Genomic DNA, 21,490 nt, shown 5'->3' with positions numbered 1-21,490 from the left:
TGTTCAGCCTCTCCCTATAGCTCAAATCCTCCAACCCTGGCGACATCCTTGTAAATCGTTTCTGAATCATTTCAAGTTTCACAACATCTTTTCGTTGGAAGGAGACCAGAATTGCACGCAATATTCCAACAGTGGCCTAACCAATGTTCTGCACAGCCGCAACATGACCTGCCAAGAGTACAAAATTAACATGAAAGAAGTCTTCGCTAAGCATTTGGTACTTAAAGTTTGACAAGGCACTGATGAAATGCATCCAACAATCTTGAAGGAAGGGACGACAGAAATTGTGGAAGCCATAATTTATCAGTCTTCCATGGACTTGGAGGAGGTGCCAGAAGACTAGAGAACTGCAAACATTGCAGCCTAGTTTAAGAAAGGTTGTAAAGCAAATCTCAGCAATTATAGAGTCATAGAGATGTTTTGCTATCGTATCTTTCCCATAAAGGCTGACAGAACAGGCTGTGAGCAGGAGTCTGCTGGGCACCACCTTCATTAATCAAAATAGAAAGAGCTATTGATTCAGCACCTCAGTAAATCTTGAGACAGTCTTGGCTCCTATGCACATGTTGGGATCCATGTAAGGAGATGTTTATATTTTGCTTCTGTACTTAGAATTCATAAATTGAAGCCAGTGTACATTTTAAAAATATTCAAGATTAAAAGTACAGAGGAGATCAATATTATACAACAATCCAACAACCCCGTCCCAGGACAACATGCGCCTGACCCTCACAAAGATGGCGGCCGGTTGCCCGGGCAACCCGAGAACTCCTTCGCCGGTGAAGTAAACACTGGGGCCTGTGGGGCTTCTATTGGAGGCCTCAGTCCTTCCCCTAGGAGTTTATAAACTCCCCAGTCTCCCTCCTCCCGCGGTTCCCAATCCTACCCTGTCTCACTGTCTCCTCTCCCCGGGGGCAGGAGCCAGGTCTTGGCGCTCGGGCCTGGCGACCTCCCCGGGATGTTTCTGAAACCTGGTCCTGTTCTGAAGGAGGATCACCGGGACCCGAAACCCGTCCTCACATTTCTCCCGACACGAGCTGCCGGACCTGCTCAGCTTTTCCAGCGGCTCCTGTTCTTGTTCCTTCAGCCGCCGGCGCCATTCCTCTCCCACACTCAGTAACACTGTCATTGTCCGGCCGCGGGACCTACACTGCACATGCGCCAACACACAGGGGGCGTGGTCCAAACTATGTCGTCACCATCTGAGGGGGCGTGGTTGGGGAGCCCTCCAACCAATAGGGGACAATGGGGGTTGGTTTTCCCCGCCCCCAGCCCCTGAAAGGTGGGTTTCATTTAAATGTGAATGTGGTTTTCTTTTTAAGGTTCAGCCTGTTCAGGAATGTTACTCCAGACCTTTGGAAGGCTGAAACATCGGGAAACTTCCAGACACAAACAAAGGGGTTTTCAAAAATGAATAGAAATAGGGAAGGAAAATTACTAAAGAAGCCGAGTATAAAATATCAAAAGCTTCCATTGTTGTGCCAAAGGGAACAGAGTCGCTAAAGTAAATGTTGGTTCCTTGGAAGGTGAAACAGGTGAGTTAATAAGGGGAACACTGAAATGACAGAGCTGCTAAATCAATACTTTTCCTCAGTTTTCACGTTGGAGGACAGCAGTACCATTCGGATTGGAATTAGCAAGTCAAAGTCAAATCAACGTCGATTGGTACACTATTAGGATTGAGGGCAAACAACTCCCCTAGTCCTGATGGCCTACATCCGAGGATACTCAAGGAAGTGGCAGTGGAGATTGTGGATTCATTAGTTACAATGTTCTAAAATTCCCTGGACATGAGAAAGATTCATTGAGTTTATTTAATACAGAGATAGATAGGTTCTTGATTGACAAGGTGATCAAAGGTTATGGGGAGAAAGCAGGAGAATGGAGTTGAGAAACGTTTTAGCCATGATTGAATGGCTTAGTTTCTGCTCCTATATCTTAGGATCCTATGGTTCCAGTGGATTGGAAAAATGCTAATGTAATGCCTGTATTCAGAAAGGGAGGCAGGTAATATGTGGGAAATTGCAGACCAGTTAGTTTAACATCTGTTGTTGGGAAGGTGTTAGAGTCAATTATCAAGGAAGCAATATCAGGACGTTTGAGAAGTCAGCATGGTTTTATGATGGGCAAATCAGATTTGACTAAGTTCTTCATCAATGTAACAAGTGGATAATGGTGATCCTGTAGATGTAATATATCTGGCGTTTCAGAAGGCATTTGCTAAAGTGCCACTCAAAGCGTTAATTCACAAGGTTAGATCATATGCAATATGGGCTGATTTATCAGCTTGGATAGGTGACTGACTGATGGGCAGAAGACAGACAGTCCAAATTGATGGCTCTTTTTTCTGGATGGCAAGACGTGGCAAGTCAGGTGCCACAGGGTTGGGTCCTTGGACCCCAGCTATTTACAATCTACATTAGTGACTTGGATACACATATAAAAGGCTCATTTGCCAAATTTGTGGATGACACATAAATAGGCGTGATGGTAAATTGCAATGAGGATATATGAACCTTTCAAATGGATCTAGATAGGTTAGGAGAGTGGGACAAAATGTGGCAGACGGAGTTTAATGTGGATAAGTGTGAGGTCATGCATTTTGGTCAAAATAAACAGCAAAGCAACCTATTATCTAATAGAGGGTTTGGGATGATCTGGTGCAGAGAGATCTGGATATCCTCATTAGTGAGTCACAGAAAACTAGCATGCAGGTACAGTAGATAATAAAGAAAGTGAATGCAGCATTCGCTTTTATCGCTAAAGGAATAGAACATAAAGGGAAGGAAGTGTTGCTGCAACCAAACATAGCATTGCTGAAACTGCACCTGGAGGATTGGGACCAGTTTTAAACTCAGTTCCCCTTATATGATTATGGTAGGAGATTTAACTTTCCAACCATAGACCAGTACTGCCATAGGTTTAAGGGCTTAGATGGAGAGGAATTTGTTGAGCGTGTTCAAGCAAGATTTCTGATTTAGTATGTGGATATACCTATGGAGAAGGTGCAAAACTTGACCTACTCTTGGGAAATAAGACAGGACAGCTGACTGAGGTGTCAGTGGGGGTGCACTTTGGGGCCAGCGACCATAATTCTATGAATTTTAAAATAGTGATGGAAAAGGATAGACCAGATCTAAAAGTTGAAATTCCAAATTGGAGAATGTCTCATTTTGACAGTAATAGGCAAGAACTTTCAAAAGCTGTTTGGGGGCAGATATTTGCAGGTAAAGAGACGGCTGGAAAATGGGAAGCCTTCAGAAATGAGATAACGAGAGTCCAGAGGCAGTATATTCCTGTTAGGGTGAAAGGAATGTCTGGTAGGTGTAGGGAATGTTGGATGACTGGAGAAATTGAGTGTTTGGTAAAGAAAAAGAAGGAAGCATGTGTCAAGTATAGACAGGATAGATTGAGTGAATCCTTAGAGTATAAATGTAGTAGGAGTATACTTAAAAGGAAAATCAGGAGGGGAAAAAACTGGACATGAGATAACTTTGGCAAATAGGGTTAAAGAGAATCCTAAGGGTTTTTACAAATACATTAAGGACAAACGAGTCACTAGGGAGAGAATAGGGCTCAAAGATGAGCAAGGCAACCAATGTGTGGAATTACAGGAGATGGGGGAGATACTAAACGAGTATTTTGCAGCAATGTTTACTCTGGAGAAGGACATGAAAAATATAGAATGTAGGGAAATAGATTATAACATCTTTAAAAATGTCCATATTACAGAGGAGGTGGTGCTGGATGTCTTGAAACACGAAGGTGGATAAATCTCCAGGACCTGATCAGGTGTACCAGAGAACTCTGTGGGAGGCTACGGGAAGTGATTATTGGGCCCCTTGCTGAGATATTTGTATCATTGATAGTCACAGGAGAGGTGCCGGAAAACTGGAGGTTGGTCAACGTGGTACCACTATTTAAGAAAGTGATAATGAAAAGCCAGGGAACCTGATATCGGTGGTGGGCAGGTTGTTGGAGTGAAACCTGAGACACAGGATTTACACATATTTGGAAAGGCAAGGACTGATTAGGGAGAGTCACCATAGCTTTGTGTGTGAGAAATCATGTCTCACAAACTTGATTGAGTGATTTGAAGAAGTAACAAAGAAGATGGATGAGGGCAGAGCAATGGACATGATCTGTGTGGACTTCAGTAAGATGTTCGACAAGGTCCCTCATGGGAGACTGGTGAGCAAGGTTAGATTTTATGGAATACAGAGAGAACTTGCCATTTGGATACAGAACTGGCTCAAAGGTAGAAGGTGGTGGTGGAGGGTTGTTTTTCAGACTGGAGGCTTATGACCAGTGGAGTGCCACAAGAATCGGTGCTAGGTCCACGACTTTCTGTATTTTTTATGCAAATGACTTGGATGTGAACATAGGATGTATAGTTAGGTTTGCTGATGACACCAAAATTGGAGGTGTAGTGAACAACGAGGAAGGTTACGACAGATTACAATGGGATCTTGATCAGATGTACCAATGGGCTGAATAGTGGCAGATGGAGTTTAATTTAGATGAATGCGAGGTGCTTCATTTTGGAAAAACAAATCAGAGCAGCACATCCACACTTAATGGTAAGGTTCTATGGAGTGTTGTTGAACAAAGAGACCGTGGAGTGCAGTTTCACAATTCCTTGAAAGTGGAGTTGCAGGTAGATAGGATAGTGAAGGAGGTGTTTGGTATACTTTCCTTTATTGGTCAGAGTATTGAGTATAGGATTTGAGAGGTCATGTTGTGGCTGTACAAGAGTATGTTTAGGCCACTTTTGGAATAAGTGTACAATTCCAGCATCCTTCCACTTGGAAGGATGTTGTGAAACTTGAAAGGGTTAAGAAAAGATTTACAAGGATGTTGCCAGGGTTGGAGGATTTGAGCGATAGGGAGAAGTTGACTAGGCTGAGGCTGTTCTCCCTGGAGTGGAGGTGGCTGAGGAGTGACCTGAGAGGTTTATTAAATCATGGATAGGGCGAATAGCCAAGGTCTTTTCCCCCAAGATGGAGGAGTCCAAAACTAGAAGGTATAAGTTTAAGATGAGAAGGGGAAAGATTTAAAAAGGAACTAAGGGGGCAACGTTTTCACGGAGAAGGTAGAGCGTGTATGGAATGAGCAGCCAGAGGTAGTGGTGGAGGGGGGGACAATTACAACATTTAAAAGGTGTCTAGATGAATAGTTCGGATTTAGAGGAATATGGAGCAAATGCTGTAACTTGGGACTGGGCCAGATTGGAACATCTGGTCGGCATGGATGAGTTGAACTGAAGTGTCTGTTTCTGTGCAGTGTGACTCTATAAGTCTATAATTGCTATGACCGAAACTAGAACTTTTTACTGAATCTTCCTGCTGGACTTTTTTAGTGCACCCAGTTTGTCGATTTCTGGTGGGTAAAATTGGCATATGTCCGGTATCCTGGAAATTCTGAAAAATAAAAAGAAATAATTCTTCCTGTGAATGGTACAATCCACACCCCCTGATGTGAATGGTACAATCCTCCCCTTTCCTTTACCTCCTCCACACCCTCCACCTTCGAATGATGCAATCGTCCCCCTCTGTATGGTATAATCCTTTACTCCCCCACAACGGTTAAGGGTACAACCTCCCAAGTCTCAATGGTACGATCCTTTCCACACCACCCCAAATGAATGGTCCAATCCTCCCCCCTGAGAATCCTGAGCTGGGATTCCCCAATCCCTTTCTGTTTCACATTTCCGAAGCCTTTTCCATTTTGAAAACAGTCTCTGTTTATGGTCTTCCCACCAAAGTGCATAACCTCAGACTTTACCACATTGTATTCCATCTGCCCCTTCTCTGACCATTCTCCTGGCCTGTCCAAGCATTCTCAGCATGGACCCCTTTGGAACTCCAAAGACCCCTTTATGCCAACACTCTGCCTTCTGCCAGTCAGCCAATCCTCTATCCGTGCCAGTACCTTGCTCCTACACCAGGGACTCTTATCTTTCTTAGCAGCCTCCTGCACGGCACCTTGTCAAAGGCCTTCTGGAAATCCAAATCGCTCACGTCCCCGAGCTCTCCCTTTGTCTAACTTACTCATTACCTGCTCAAAGAATCCTAATAGATTTGTCAGACATGACCTCCTGTTGTCAAAGCCATGCAGACTCGGTCCTGTTTTAACATGCACCTCCACATACTTCCCACTCTCAGCCTTCATAAAACCTGTTAAGTTTACCCATTTTTACCATAAATACGTTGTTCTGCTCTTTAAAATGAATTCAAGTTTAAAAGATTTCATATTATGTATGTACACTACCTTTGCCCCTCATAATATTTTATCCTTCTGAAGAAGACTTTCAAAAGAGATTAGCACAAGTTATGAAACTGACTGTGACTGCATCAAGTAAAGGAGTTAGTAAGAATGAGAAAGGAGTGGCGAAATATCTAAACCTACCCATGCAACGGTCAAGAAGGCACAACAACACCTTTTCTTCCTCAAGATGCTCAACAAATTCGGCATGTCCATAATGACACTCACCAACATTTAGAGATGCACCACAGAAAGCATTGAATCTGGGTGCATTACGCCCTGCTACGGCAACCGCTCTGCCCAGGACCGGAAGAAACTACAGAAGGTTGTGTGCACAGCACAGTTCATCACGGAAGACAACCTCCCACCCATGAAATCCATCTACACTTCTCGTTGTCGTGGAAAGGCTACCAACCTCAAGGACCCCTCCCACCCCAGGAATGATCTCCTGCACCATCTTCTGCCAGGCAGAAGATACAGAAGCTTGAACACATGTACCAACAGGTTCAAGAATAGCTTCTTCCCTGCTATTATTAGACTGCTGAATGGAGCTCTCCAATGTGAAATCTAATGTTGCTTCTGCGCACCTCCTGTGCAGCTGTAACTCTGTATGCCTCACTCTGTCTAAGCACGGTATGACCTGCATGTCCTTGTTTGCTCGGATCTGACTGTACTGCTGATAAAACAAAACTTTTGATTCTACTTAGGTATATAGCACAGTACAGGCCCTTTGGCACTCGATGCAGTACCGGCCCTTTATCCTACTCTAAGATCAGACTGACCTACATACCATTTATTGTACTAACTTTCGTGTACCTATCCAAGAGTCCATTACATGTCCCTAATGTATCTGACTCTACAACCACTGTTGACAGTGTATTTCACACAGCCACCACTATCTGAGTAGAGAACCTACTCTGACATCTCCCCTGAAACCTTCCTCCAATTACCTTAAAACAATGCTGAGTGTGGGCTACTGGAAAACTATAGATCCATGGAAAACCATCTTCTGGATTAGTGGTGCTGGAAGAGCATAGCAGTTCAGGCAGCATCCAAGTAGCTTTGAAATCGACGTTTCGGGAAAAAGCCCTTCATCAGGAATAAAGGCAGTGAGCCTGAAGCGTGGAGAGATAAGGTAGAGGAGGGTGAGGGTGGGGAGAAAGTAGCATAGAGTACAATGGGTGAGTGGGGGAGGGGATGAAGGTGATAGGTCAAGGAGGAGAGGGTGGAGTGGATAGGTGGAAAAGGAGATAGGCAGATAGGACAAGTCCGGACCAGTCATGGGGACAGTTACTGAGCTGGAAGTTTAGAACTAGGGTGAGGTGGGGGAAGGGGAAATGAGGAAACTGTTGAAGTCCACATTGATGCCCTGGGGTTGAAGTGTTCCAAGGCAGAAGATGAGGCATTCTTCCTCCAGGCGTCTGGTGGTGAGGGAGCGGCGGTACAGCCTGTCCTGAGCTGTGGCCTAACTACACATATTCCAGTGCAATTTTCAGAAAGATTTCAGCAGCTCTTTTAAAAAAATTGAAATGCGTTTAGACTTCAATGATGTTTCTGAATACATCATTTTAGCTATTCTCAATTTTAAAGATAAGAGTTTCGAGTGAAGACAGCCCACACCTCCCAGTGCTGCCAGTAACCTTTACAATGTTGATGAAACGATGCAGTACCTGTACTCCTTAAAAATTTACAATTTCTAACGATACTAGCTACTCATTCACTGCTCCATCTGATACACGATATTAGAAACTTAGGTCAGGGGCTGGAAGAAATGAGCAGCTTTAAAACAAAAAACCATCTGGAGCTCAAAGCTTTCAATGAGAGTCTGAGCCCAACAGGAGAACGGCCTCTCCCCGGTGTGGATGCACCAATGAATCTCCAGGTCAGACGGAGTACGGAAGCCTTTCCCACAGTTACCACACTTCCACGGTTTCTCCATGTCCAAAGCTTCAGCCACAAGCAAATGCGTGTACTGCCCCTCCCCGGTGTGAATTCCTCTTTCCAGGCCGTATAACAGTTTCAGGCTCCACACTCAGTGCGCAGCAACAGTCGGGTCTCTCATCCAGTCCCACTGATAATGAAAATGTACTGAAATAGGAACCAAAAAGCTTTGCTCCTTCTCACAGAATTGTAATAAAAAATCGTGGCTGTCCCAATCGATTGAGTGACTGTCAGATATTGACGTGAAAGTGAGGACCGCAGACGCGGGAGAGTCAGTGTTGAAAAGTGCGGCGCTGGAAAAGCACAGCAGGTCAGGCAGCATCCAAGGAGCAGGAGAGTCAACATTTCGGGCATAAGGCTTTCATCTGTTCATTTTGAAACTTCTGTCTTCGGATCTTCAAATACTCTGGAAAAAGACATTACAAAAGACAACACTGTCAGTGCAGGGTAGAAATTCAGAACAAGCTATCCTACTTTCTGTGGAGCATTCTTTTCTTTTGTTATTACACAAAATTGAAAGCAACATCCTTCTCTCTTTCTTTCTTTCTCTCTCCCCTCCCCGTTCTCACTCCGCTCTAAGTAATTCTCCTGAAGGTGCTGATTCAAGATCAGAACAGCAAAAACGTCAAGACTTATATATTGGCTAACTCCACCTGAAAGTTAACATCTTTCACAACATTGGGATACTGCTGAGAGTGAGCAGGTCTGATTTTGGGAAGCAAAATTAAAATGTGTCAATTCAGGATGAATCGGGAATGTGTCTTGAGGAATAACCAGACACATCAAGGTATTAACACAGACACCAGAGAGAAACTGAACAGAAGAGACGTGGCAAACGTTAGTATAAAGCCAGAGTCATTAAGATATACTGCACAGTAACAGACCTTTTGGTCCAATTCATCTATGCTGACCAGATATTGTAAATCAATTTAGTCCCATTTACCAGCACTTGGCCCATATTCCTTGGCCAATCCATCCTACCTTGCACATCCCTGGACACTATGTGTAAGTTAGCATGACTAAGCCACACAAACCTGCACCTCCTTGGGCACGATGGGTACTATAACACGGCCAATCCACCCTCACCTGCACATCCCTGGGCACTATGCATCATTTAGCATGATCAATCAACCCTAACCTGGGCACAGTGAAAAATCACACAAACCCGGGTTATAGTCCAACAGGTTTATTTGGAAGAACAATCGTTCGGAGCACTGCTCCTTCATCAGGTGGTTGTGGAGAATAAGACCATAAGGCACAGAATTTATGGAAAGACATTTGTGGCCTGCCACTGAAATGATATATTGAACAAATCGGGATTGTTCAGTCTTTCATCTTTTAGAATGGATTGCAGGTATCATTAATATGTAAATCCCAGAACTTCCTGTAAGGCCCCCTCTCAAGATAACATAAGGCTTTACAACAAAAGGTGGCATCTCAGCTCAGACAATGATTTAAAGGTATGAGGTCAGAGTTTGACTGTATCTCAGTCTTGACTCAGACTGTTTCTATTTCCAAAGCAGGAATTTATAAAATATTATCTGGATTGACTGCCTGCATGAACTGCCAAGTCTCATCCACCAGCTGAAATGACTGGATAGGGAGGGCTTGATCCGCACAGTGCAATGAATTCCCACTTTCCACCAAAATCCCAAATGTCCACACTCACTCAGTTGCTCTCTCATAAATCAAATATTTCATTGCAACTTCTTTTGCTCCCAGATCTCCCAATGCCTATAACAATGCTCTGACCAATAAAGGAAAGCATAGCAAACACATTCTTCACTATCCTGTCTACCTGAGACTCCACTTTCAAGGAGCTATGAACCTGCACTCCAAGGTCTCTTTATTCTGCAACACTCCCCTTCACTGTGCCAGTCCTGCCTGGATTGCTTGACCAAAACGCAAAACCTCACATTTCTCTAAATTAAACTCCATCTGCCACTCCTTGGCCCATTGGTCCATCCAATCAGTTCTAATTTATAGTGAATTCTGCTTCCTCTCATTCTCTAGAAGCTGAAAATCTCCATCCCACACACTCTCCCACCCTTCTCACTTTGTAGAACCTAATCCCTGCTGTATCTCATCCTGAAGGGTCTGGTTCATGCTGTTTAACAGGCCCACACTCAGGGGAGATCTAATTGAAACATACAGAATACTGAATGGCCTGGACAGAGTGGACGTTGGGAAGACCTTTCCATTGGGAGGAGAGACTAGGGCTCGAGGCACAGTCTTAGAGTAAAGGGAAGACCTTTCACATTGGAGATAAGGAGAAACGTCTTCAGCCAGAGGGTAATGAATCTATGGAATTAACTGTCACAGAAGGCTGTGGAGGCCAGGTCACTGAGGATATTTAAGACTGAGATAGAGACGTTCTTGAGTATCAAGGGGATTGAGGCTTACGGGGAAAAAGCAGGAGAACGTGGATAAGAAACTTAACAGCCACGATTGAATGGTATGAGCAAACCCAATGGGCTGAATGGCCTAATTGCTGCTCCTAGATCTGATGGTCTATTGCTGTCCTGGACACAAACTGCATGAATCCAAGTAAGATTCTGTTAATCCATTTTTTAAGATTAGAATCAGTCTAACCATTGTGGTACTGACAGCCTCACACAGGGAAACTCACACCTTCAATACGTTATCTGGGACAACATGACACCAATTGGGAATGTAACTTTTAAAAAAGGTTTTGCTATTTACATATGAAAGAACTGAAACCAACATGGTTATTCTCAAAGAGGAGAGACTTAATAATAACCCAGGTCTTTTTCAATATATAATTTCAGTTACATCCCACTGTAAACTTTTGTTATAAATTCAGCGTCTTACAATCTTATTCTTCACAACCACCTGATGAAGGAGCAGCAGTCTGAAAGCTAGTGCTTCCAAATAAACCTGTTGGACCATAATCCTGTGTTTTTGACTTTTAACTTTGGACACAGAGCGTGAGAATTGGGAGCAGGAGTTGGCCATTTGGTCTTTGGAGCCTGAACCAGCATTGAACAGACCATAACTGGATATGAATCTTCCTACATCTTGGTGGATAGGCTGGGACTTTCTTCACTGGAGCACAGGAGGTTGAGAAGTGACCTTATAGAGATTTATAAAATCATGAGAAGTATACATGAGGTGAATGGCAGGTGTCATTTCCCTCAAGTGGGGGTTTCAGGATTAGGCAACAAATTATGAAAGGAGAGAGGAGAAAGGTTTTGAAAAGACTTGAGGCAGCTTTTTTTAAAATACGGTAGTTCATGTGTGGAATGAATGTCCAGAGGAAGTGACGTTACTTTCAAAAGACATTTGGTTAATTACATGAATAGGAAAGGTTCGGAGGGATATGGGTCAAACACTGGCAGGTGGGACTAGATTAGTTTGTGAATATATTCAACGTGGACTAGTTGGATTGAATGGTCTGTTTCTTTGCTGTATGACTCTGTAACTGTTCTGTACTTGTCTTAAAAAGATTTTCTTGCTTTCTCCCATAAACATCCACTTTATTGTTGCTCAAAACTCAGATGAACTCGGTCATTGAATATATTCAAGGCCCCGAACTGCAGGAAGACATCCACAATTCTGAACACAATTCCTCTTGTTAATATACCACTTGCTTTGCTGATTGCTTGCTGCAACTGTCTGTCAACTGGCAGTGACTGGTGTAGAAAGACACTGAGCCCCCGTTCTACATCCACATATCATTCCCTATTCCCTTTTGCCTGAAACATCAACTGTCCTGCCCCTCAGATGTTGTCTGACCTGCTGTGCTTTTCCAGCACCACACTTACTGACTCTAATCACTAGTATCTGCAGATCTCACTTTCTCCATATCTCAGTATATCACCATTTAAATAATACACTTCCTTTCTGCTCTTTTTCACAACTTCACATTGTTGCACTCTTTTTCTCATGTTTCCAATTGTGGTCTTCTCTACATTGGGGAGACTGAGCATATACTTGGGAACGGTTTGCTGAGCATCGCAGGCAGGTCCACAGTCACTACCCATTTTAATTCCCCTTCCCACTCCCCTTCTGAAAAGACTACCTTAGGCCTTCTCCATTGCCACAATGAACCAAACAGCAAATTGGAGGAACAACACCTCATCTTCCACCTGGGCAGCCTATAGCCCAGCGGACTCAACATTAAGTTCTCCAGTCTCAAATAACCTCACTTCCCATCTCTTCCTCCCCCCCCCAACAACGACTCCCTTCTCAGCCCCTCCCCCTCATTTCCACTCCTCCTTGTCACTAACCAGATTTATTTCTCCCATTCACCAACCAGGTCAGACCTTTCACCTGTCCCCACTTCACCACCCTGCCCCCAGGACACCCATTATCTGCACCCATCCCCAATCCTGAAGAAGGGTTACACCTGAAACGTCGACTTCTCCACCTCCTGATGCTACCTGGCTTCTTCTGTTCTTCCAGCCTCCTGCCTGTCTATTTTGCCAATTGCGACACAGACGTGGAGCAACGTTTCCAGAGCCTGCCCCCACCCCGATTCACTCCCTTTCCTTTCATTGCTGCAAGTCAACAAGTGAATCCCAGAATGAAAAAAAAATGGAAAAGGTGGTGAGAAAAGAGAGTGCCGTACTCACAGATGTTGGACAGAGGAAGGAGATTGCAGTCTGGGGTGAAGCTCAATCTTCATTCAGAGAGAGAGGAGCAGCAGCATCTTCAGAAACTTATGGTCCAACTTCCGCATTCAGACAATGGGGTGTCTCTGATTGGCAGGAGGACTCGACTCCTTCCGGTCCTCCAGTACTTCCTATTGGTCAATCAGAAGATCGCGCGCCTTTTTGTGCGGACTGCGATGAGCATGTCCAGTATTTTGCTGACACCCGGCAAGCATGCGCACAACGTTGCTGACACCGGCAAACATGCGCTGTATGCTCTATCGGGATGCTGGTGTTACTAACAGATTTTAAGTGTCCAAATGCCAATAGGAAAGAAAGGGGTAGAGCCACAATATTTTGTCTGTGGTTCGACAATTTATTGGTTTTGCATTTTGTATCGCTGCTCAACTTTTGTATGTCTTTTCCCCTTGTTGAGAGAGTCTCCCCGTGAGCTGACTTTGGGCAGCGCTTTAACCAGTTACACAGACTGAAGAAACATTACACTATTCGCAGCAGGGAGTGACTGTACACGTTTCCTGAGTGTGATCCCAGTTTCAATTGTTCATCGGAAACACAGAACCAAAAGGACACCAGAACTGCGGAGAATTTGGGGAAATGTGGGGACTGAGGGAAGGGATTCCATTCCCTGGGGGCACTGGAGGTTCAACAGCTGAGTCGCAGTGCGGACAGGCCGTTCTTCAAAAAGTTATGACAACATTATTGCCCATCGACAAAAACACATTCACGCTGCCTGATTACCTTGAACTTATACAAGTGCTCTGTCATAATATCTTTGATAATAGCTTTGAACATTTTCCCCATTACATATGTTAAGTTAAATGGTCTCCCTTTTTGAAGAAAGGATTTGTCCAATCTAAAAAAAAACCACCCTGAAACTAATGAGGTTTGGAAAATTAAAACCAATACATTAACTCTTACGGGGAGAATGCGGGGAAGTGGAGTTGAAATGCCTATTAGCCATGATTGAATGGCGGAGTGGACTCGATAGGCCGAATGGCCTTACTTCCACTCCAACGTCTTATGGTCATATTTCACGCCCTAATTTCTCTTTAAGAGTCTAGGATGAATTCCTTCAAATACCCGGGACTTATCAGCTCGGAGTTCCAACAGTTTACTCAGTACTAGTTCCCTGGGGATTGTAATTTCCTTCAGTTCCTCCCTCCCTTTCAATTCCTGATTTACAGCTAGTTCTAGGGTGTTACTTGTATCCTCTCAAGTGAAGTCAGATTCAAACTCTTTTCAATTCATCTGCCATCTCTTTATCCTCTGTTACTAAATCCCCAGACTCATTTTCTGCAGAACCAACACTTATTTTGTTAACTATTTTTAAGAAAAGCTGACAAAACTTTCCACCCTTTTTTTATAATTTCTTTAGCTAACTTTCTAACCCTAAATTGCCGTGCGACTGCCTGCATTATTTCTGATATTTTGCCATAGCTCTCAACTCTAGTATCAACTTGTCTGCGTATTCTATTGAACTGACCTTGATTAAGTGTTGCAAAACACACAAGGGCAAATCTTTCCTCTCCAGAAAGTCTTAGTACTTAACACGATAAAATTCACTTTGAAATATTGTTCATCCAAATTTTACCAAGCACATACTACAGATTCAACATCCCACAAAGACACCCAGTTTTGTTATGATCTTTAATTCTGAAGAGAAATTTGAATACCCAGTGATTAACTGGAAAAACTCTTCATTAAGATTTCACATTTTTAAACAAATAAAAATTACCAATTAACTGGTGTAACGAAGCAGAATGGGATGTGTGGCCTTAAATTGTAAATCTAGTTTTCTTTACATCCCTGCAAGAGTTCCCACGAATCTTTACAAGAGTCTTGATAGTTCATTCACTTGCTGGGAATAGTCCAAGGGATACAACATCTCTAGAGGATTCACTTAAATCCTTCTCAGGATTCCAAGTATTCCTGGTAATTGTATGTGGGAAAAGATCTGCCACCCTGGTAACCCACAATAGGCCCACAAAAGCAAAATTGGCCAAACTGTACCAAAACACCCAGAATGCCTTAGCAGGGACCAAGCAGGCTGACAAGTGAAACTCGACAGTACTTGCAGACAAGGGAATACCTGTACACCTCAAGTACCCACTAACAATGACAGAATACCACAGCTATCCCAAAGCCCTGAGGGCAGTTTCACAACCCAGCAATACTAAAGCCACACAAAGGACAGGTCAGACAGAGAGGCACCAGCAAGAGCATTGCTCCCAGAACAGGACAATGGAAGCACCTCACCGTTTCAGAGGAGACATTAGCACCTACGCAAACAGACACACACGCTCTCATGCACACACACTCTCTCATCCATGCACACACAGGTCTATGGGGTGAATTTGCATTTGCAGATACATTCAATTTTGATCAAAAAGCACACAACCTGCAGGCAGTTGATCCATGTAATATTTGTAAATTCCTACTTTGGAAATAGAACCAGTCTGATTCAAGATTGGGATACAGACAGACTCAAACCTCACACATTTCATTGTTGTCTGAACTGAGATGAAACCGATTTATATAAAACCTTAAGTCATCTCGAGAATCTGACTTCAAAGACTTTCTGGGATTTACACATTAATGAACTAAAACTTGCAACCTATTCTAAAAGACAAAAGACTTCACAACAATCTAGGTTTGTTGAATATATCCGATCAGTTGCACTATACTGTGATCTTTTGCTATAAATTCTGTCTTATGATCCTGCTCCACAGCTTCCTGATGAAGGAGCAGCGCTCCGAAAGCTAGTGGTTCCAAATAAACCACGATAACCTGATGTGTGATTTTTGAACTTGATCCAACCCAGTCCATCTCTGGCTCCTCCATATCATTTCGAGTGAAGGCAGCCCCCACCTCCCGGTGCTGCCAGGAAACTTTACAATGCTGAGGGAATGATGCAGGACCTGCACTCATGACAAATTTACAATTTCTAACGATACCAGCTACTCATTCACTGCTCCATCTGATACATGACATTGGAAACTTAGTGCAGGAAGCTGAAAGTAATGAGCAGCTTTAAAACAAAAACCTCTTGGAGCTCAAAGCTTTCAATGAAAGTCTGAGCCCAGCGGTAAGTTCAGGTAACCTTTATCAAGACCCAACTTTATTACAGCTTCAGATCCCCCCAGCAAAAAGGCGTAGAAAAAGTAGCTTTTTTAAAAAAAAACAGCTCAAGGTCAAAGAGTACACAATCCCCCCACCCCCAACTTTCTTTACTATTAGTCAGCACCAAGTGATCCCTTTGTAATTGGATCCTTGGTACAGCCTTAACCCGTAGGAAGTATTGCCTCACTCAGCAATTTCAACCCAGACCCTGTATCCAAGTAAGTTTCTCCCTGTTCATTTCCGCAGGTGGGGGAGTTGACCACACTGCTGTGGGTCTGGAGTCACATGTAGGCCAGCCCGGGTAAAGGATGGGACGACTGAATGAACCCTTTCCCACACGGCAGTTTCCTTTCCTAAAAAGGACATGAGTGAATCAGATGGGGGTTCCCCTGCCCCCGCCCCCAAAAATGGTTTCATCGTTAGATTCCGAACTCCAGACTTCTGACCGAAATCCAATTCCACCATCTGCCACGATGGGATTCAAACCCAGGGGTCCAGTCAATACTGGGACTCTGCCATTGCTCCTTCAGTCCCCCTGCCATGGCATGTGAACTCGCTAGTGCCTCCGCAGGTGGGAAAAGCGGGTGAATCCCTTCCCACACTGAGAGCAGGTGAATGGCCACTCCCCAGTGTGGACCCGCTGGTGGGCCAGCAGGGTGGAGGCCTGTGTAAAGTCCTTCCCACACTCAGGGCAGCTGAAGGGTCTCTCCCCTGTGTGGACCCGCTGGTGCTTCAGTCTGTCGGACGAATTGCTGAAGGCTTTCCCGCACTCGGGGTAGGTGAAGGGCCTCTCCCTGGTGTGGACCCGCCGGTGGGTCAGCAAGGTGGAGGTGTGGGTAAAGCCCTTCCCACACTCGGGGCAGCTGAAGGGTCTCTCCCCTGTGTGGACCCGCTGGTGCTTTAGCCTGTCGGAGGAATTGCTGAAGGCTTTCCCGCACTCGGGGCAGCTGAAGGGCCTCTCCCCCGTGTGGACCCGCTGGTGCCTCAGCCGGGCGGAGGAATTGCTAAATACCTTCCCACACTCAGGGCAGCTGAAGGGCCTCTCCCCAGTGTGTACCCGCTGATGTCTCAGCAGGGCTGAGGAATTGCTGAAGGCCTTCCCACACTTGGTGCAAAGGAACGGCCTTTCCCCGGTGTGGACCTGCTGGTGGGTGAGCAGACTGGAGGCCTGGGTAAAGCCCTTCCCGCATTTGGGACAGCTGAAGGGTCTCTCCCCTGTGTGGACCCATTGGTGCTTCAGCAGGTCAGAGGAATTGCTGAAGGCCTTACCGCACTATCTGCAGGGGAACGGCCTCTCCCCGGTGTGAGTGCGCCGATGAGTCTCCAGGGCAGACGGGAAATGGAAACTTTTCCCACAGTCACCACACTGACATGGTTTCTCTACGGGGCAGGATCCCTCAGGTTTCTCCACGGGACAGGATCCCTCAGGTTTCTCCATGGCCACAACTTCAGCTGCGCACAAACATGTGTAGAGCCCCTCCTTGCCTTGAATTCCTCTTTCCAGGTCATATAACTATTTCTGGCTCCACACTCAGTGCACTGCAACCATACGGTCTCTCATCCAGTCCCACTGATTCTGAAAACATATAGAAACAGGAACCAAAAAGCTTTGCTCCTTCTCACAGAATCACAGTCGAAAATTGTTGTGTTCCCAATGGATTGAGTGACTGTCAGACATTGACATCAAAGTGAGGACTGCAGACGCTGGACACTCAGTGTTGAAAAGTGCGGTGCTGGAAAAGCACAGCAGGTCAGGCAGCATCCGAAGAGCATGAGAGTCGATGTTTCAAGCATAAGGCCTTCATCTGTTGATTTTGAAACTTCTGTCTTCAGATCTTCAAATACTCTGTAAAAAAAATTACAAAAGTCATCACTGTCAGTCCAGGGTAGAAATTCAGAACAAGCAACTCTACTTTCTGCAGAACATTCTTTTCTTTTGTTATTCCACAAAATTGAAAGCATCATCCCACTCTCACTCTCACTCTCACTCTCCCTTCTGTTCTCATTCCACTCTAATTCTCCTGAAGGTGCTGATTCAGGATCTTATAGGGGTAGAAAAGCAAAAATGTCAAGACTGACATCTCTCTGAATTTTGGATAGCTCCACCTGAAAGTTAGTTTCTTTCCCAACACTGGAATACTGCTGAGAGTGAGCAGATCTGATTTTGGGAAACAAAAACTGTCAATTCAGGGTGAACCTGCAATGCAGCTTCTTGACGAACAATGAGACATGAAATGGTTAACGTCCCCAGGAAGGGGGAGAAAACGAGACATCAAGGTATTGACACCGACAACAGAGAGAAAGTGAACATGCCGACCAGATATCCAGAATCAATCTAGGCCTATTTGCCAGCACTTGGCCTATACTCCTATAACCCCTTCCTATTCATATACCCATCCAGATGCCTTTTAAATGTTGTGATTGTACCAGCCCCCACCACTTCCTCTAGCAGCTTGTTCCTTACACACACTGCCCTCTGAATGAAAAAGTTGCCCCTTATGTCCCTTTTAAACCTTCCCTTCCCCACCCCACCCTGAACCTATTACCCTTACATTCTGGAGTATCCCATCTCAAGGAAAGGACCTTGTCCATTTACCCTATCCATGCCTCTCATGATTTTATCAACTTCAGCCTCCAGCACGCAAGGGGAAACAGCCCCACTCTTTTTGGCCTCTCCCGATCACTCAAACCCTCCAACCCTGGCAACATTCTTGTAAATCCTTTCTGAAGCCTTTCAAGTTTCACAACATCCTTCTGATAGGACTGAGACCAGAACAGCACACAACATTCCAAAAGTGGCTATGGTTCTGCTGAACAATGGCAATTTAATTCCAAAATATTAATTTCTTCGTGAGAAGGGAATAATTGGAATTGTAGCTGTAAGAGGTCTCTTGCAGAAGAGTGAAGAACCAAGTGAGAGAACTTTCCATTAAAATGGAAAGGAACAGAGGTGATTCTGTGACTGGGGACTTATATCTAAAGCAAGGAAATTACAATGGCAGAGGCACAAACAGGCCACAATAAATGAGGTAACATGATTGAAAGAAATGACAAACATTGAAAGAGCACCTGGAGGAACTGCAACAGTTGTCCATTCCTGTCTGAAAAAATAAAACACAGAAGGTGGCACAGCCACGGCTAACAAGGGACATGATGGATAGGACGAGATCCAAAGGAGTGGCGTACAAATTGGCTAAAAATAAAGTACCAGATCTGAAGACTGCGAGCAGTTCAGGTTTCAACAAAAGGATTGATCAAAAGGGGAAAATGGGTATGTGAAGATAAAAAAAGATTAGAGAAAACGATAACAACTAGAACAGGCAAAGTTCTCATGTGGAACAAAGTGATGGCAGACCAATTAACCACATATGTTGCTTCTATCATCACAAAGGAGGACACAGGTAACATCCCCAAAATGTTGGGGAACACATGGTCCACTGAGAGCAGAACTGAAGGAAATGAGTAGTTGTGGGGAAATGGTGTTGGGGCAATTGATGGGATTAAAAGTTTACAAATCCCGGTGCTGGTAACCCACACCCCAAACTATGGTCCAAGGTCATGCAATTGGCAAATCTTGGGCTGATCTTAGCAGAACTATTTAATGGTAAGGTCCTACGGAGTGTTGCTGAACAAAGTGACCTTGGAGTGCAGGTTCATAGTTCCTTGTAAGTAGAGTTGCAGATAGATAGGATAGTAAAGAAGGTGTTTGGTATGCTTTCCTTTATCGGTCAGAGTACTGAGTACAGGAGTTGGGAGGTATTGTTTGCGGCTGTACATGACATTTGTTGGGTCAATTTTGGAATATTGCATGCAATTCTGGTCTTCTTCCTATCAGAAGGATGTATGAACCTTGAAAGGGTTCAGAAAAGATTTACAAGGATGATGCCAGGGTTGAGGGATTTGAGCTATACGGAGAAGTTAAACAGTCTGGCGGTTTTCCATGGAGAGTCGAACACTAAGGGGTGACTTTATAAAGGTTTACAAAATGATGAGGTGCACGGATAGAATAAATAGACAAAGTCTTCTCTCTGGGGTGGGGGAGTCGATAAGTACAGAACATAGGTTTAGGATGAGAGGGAAAAGATTTAAAGGAGACCTAAGGGGCAACATTTTCACGCAGAGAGTGGTAGGTGTATGGAATGAGCTGCAGGAGGAAGTGGAGGAGGCGAGTGTAATTCCAACATTTAAAAGGCATCTGGATGGGTATATGAATAGGAAGAGTTCGGAGGGATATGGGCCGGTGCTGGCTCAAGTTAACCCTCCTCCTGTATTGAATTTCCAATCTATCTTCATTATGTCTTTCCTCCACTCCTGGCGTTCTCTTTTCCCAGTCTACAAACTGAAAATAACATCAACACATCAATGCTCTCCTGGCCACTGTGATCTTGGAAGTACCCAGCGCCACAAATGATCAGATTCATTCACCTCAAATTCACAGTCCGCCTTCGTGTCATTCTAGATCTCTCTCTCTCTCTCCCACTCCCTTTTCCTGTCTGAAGGACACACAGACCAACCTCAGGGACAGGTCTCTGAGTGAAATGAGGAAATTCTAGTTGAATGACACCAACTGTCATTTCTCTCCCGGAAATGACGACAGATGGTGCCCTCACCAAGATGGCCGCCCGCACTCCCTGCCCCAAGTCAACATGAGCCTTATCCTTACAATGATGGCGCCCTGTTGCCCGGGCAACACGAGAGCTCCTCCGGTGGTGAAGTGGGCCTGGGGAGGTTTTATTCACGGCCTCAGGCCTCCCCCGAGGAGTTTATAAACTCCCCAGTCTCCCTCCTCCCGCGGTTTCCAATCCTACCCTGTCTCACTGTCTCCTCTCTCCGGGATGTTTCTGAAACCTGTTCCTGTTCTGAAGAAGGATCACTGGACCCGAAACGCCTCCTCGATTTCTCTCGACAGGCGCTGCCGGACCTGCTCAGCTTTTCCAGCGATTTCTGTTCTTGTTCCTTCAGCCGCCGGCGCCATTTCGCTCACACTCACGGCACGCATGCGCACTGCCAGGGCCCCATAGAGAGGTTTCTCGATCGCATGGGATCGTGGGAATTGAAGGCGCCATTAATGTCATGATATCCAGTACTGGATTAGTGGTGCTGGATGAGCACAGCAGTTCAGGCAGCATCCAACGAGCAGCGAAATCAACGTTTCGGGGAAAAGCCCTTCATCAGGAATAAAATGAAATCCAGTATCCCTTATGCCTTCTTAATTGTCCTATTCATGTGTTAATGAAGTACACGTCAGGGGCAAATCTTTCAGCGATTTTAGATTTATGCATTGAGTGCAACACTGCAGGTGTTTAACTCTAAACTCTAGTTCCAATTCAGTGTCAGTATAATCACTCTTTATCTGTTCTCAAATAAGCACCGAATCAATGCACTTCATCTGACCCTTCTTAACGTTGATTTTCTTTAGTTTGCAGATTCCAACCCGCTGTTTCAATAATTTATTAAAATCTATTTCTGATACATGGGCGTCGCTGGCTGGCCAGCATTTGGTTCTTGAGAATGTGATGGTGAGCTGCCTT

At 44.7% G+C, this 21,490-nt stretch overlaps 1 long non-coding RNA gene across 1 annotated transcript; it reads right to left on the bottom strand.

The window, feature by feature from the left end:
• Positions 1–1,742: 1,742 nt before the first annotated feature.
• Positions 1,743–12,909, bottom strand: LOC140460687 (uncharacterized). The gene is made up of 3 exons (XR_011954284.1): positions 12,801–12,909; positions 7,215–8,611; positions 1,743–5,420 (listed from the first exon to the last, which is right to left on the bottom strand). It is a non-coding gene; the product is annotated as an uncharacterized lncRNA (long non-coding RNA).
• Between the last annotated feature and the right edge of the window lie 8,581 nt (positions 12,910–21,490).

This window comes from Chiloscyllium punctatum, chromosome 36 (assembly GCF_047496795.1).
Source record: "Chiloscyllium punctatum isolate Juve2018m chromosome 36, sChiPun1.3, whole genome shotgun sequence".
Lineage (NCBI taxonomy): Eukaryota > Metazoa > Chordata > Chondrichthyes > Orectolobiformes > Hemiscylliidae > Chiloscyllium > Chiloscyllium punctatum.
This window is presented reverse-complemented; position numbering and strand designations above follow the sequence as displayed.